The 1327-nt window shown below is 42.5% G+C and overlaps 1 protein-coding gene across 2 annotated transcripts in view; it reads left to right on the plus strand.

The window, feature by feature from the left end:
- Positions 1–1327, plus strand: part of LOC106819683 (egl nine homolog 3-like) — a 7679-nt gene that overhangs the window by 3567 nt on the left and 2785 nt on the right. The window lies entirely within an intron of this gene.

Below are 1327 nucleotides of genomic sequence, written 5' to 3' on the forward strand. Positions count from 1 at the left end.
CGGCGATTGAGTGGACACACTAGGCGATTTCACCGGCGATTGAGTGGACACACTAGGCGATTTCACCGGCGATTTAGTCGCCCGATTTAATCGCCTAGTGTGTCCGGCCCTTAAGCGTTTTGACTTTTAATAGCAAGATAAGCCACTTGACTGATTGAGATTGGTTGATGAATGCACGTGTGGTGGGACAAAAAGCACTAGCCTCCCAGTATAGGTACCCTCTGAGCATTATTATATTCGTGCATATTTCATTTCTGAGAAAAGTAGATTCTGTTAAATACCAACAAAACGTATATATTTCACATGTAACGGAAAACCATAAATGTACTGTTATTGGCATAGATGTGATGAATGCTATGGTTAGGAAGTGAAAAATAAGACCTTCATGTACGTTTGAGTTACATGCAGCCCCAGTATTTCTGTATTTGTGGGTTTAGAGATAGCTCTGAGAGACCATCTCACTACTAAAGGTTGAGGGTCTCCCAAACTAGTGAAACTTGCTAGTGGAATTCCTAGAATTACAGATGTAACAGTGGCAGCAAAATCCTACGTGCAACAACGACACAACCGTTAATTAGGCTCGTAGGGTCTATGTCCTCTTGACCTTTGTTTGACCTGGCTCGTTTAGCTATTTCTGACTAACCCTAACCCTAACCATATCAAATAGTTACCAGGGTACGTTCCGGGAGTACCCTGGGGGACATATAGACCCTATGAGCACTAGTAGTGTCACTGTCCCTGTATCGCGGAAGTTACCCTCGCAAGCTGCCTTCAGTCATCATCAACCTCATCGTGATGGATCGAGTGTCATATTCTTATTTTTAATTTTCACGTACTGTATACCAAACCTTATATGCTGGTAGTTGTATTCCATTACAATGCACGTGCTGTGAAGCAGAGAAGCACATTTCTAGAGCCATAGTAACCCACATTGGATATCTAGTAATGCCAGAGGGCCAGGTGCCTACGTGACAGTTTATTTCCTGCGTCAACGAGGCGCGTGGGCGGCATAGCGAATAGCGATGTATATATGTGGGCGCGCGAGCAGTTAAAAATAGTTGAAAAAAAAATAAATGAGGGATTATTTATTTCTGTGCATTTTCTAAGTTCTGATATACGTAATCCAAGGCGCTCTGTGCAATGGTGATACTGGGTAATACGAAACTTGGTTTAAACAAGGTTACTGAGCAATGTAAGTTCTAACTGGATATAACCTAGCTCTAGTACTATAGCCCGCGTTCATTATTAAACTGCCGCAGGTTAATGTACGCGGGCTATAGTACTAGAGCTAGGTTATATCCAGTTAGAACTTACATTGCTCAGTAAC

Source organism: Priapulus caudatus, unplaced genomic scaffold, assembly GCF_000485595.1.
Source record: "Priapulus caudatus unplaced genomic scaffold, Priapulus_caudatus-5.0.1 Scaffold39, whole genome shotgun sequence".
NCBI classification, from domain to species: domain Eukaryota; kingdom Metazoa; phylum Priapulida; class Priapulimorpha; order Priapulimorphida; family Priapulidae; genus Priapulus; species Priapulus caudatus.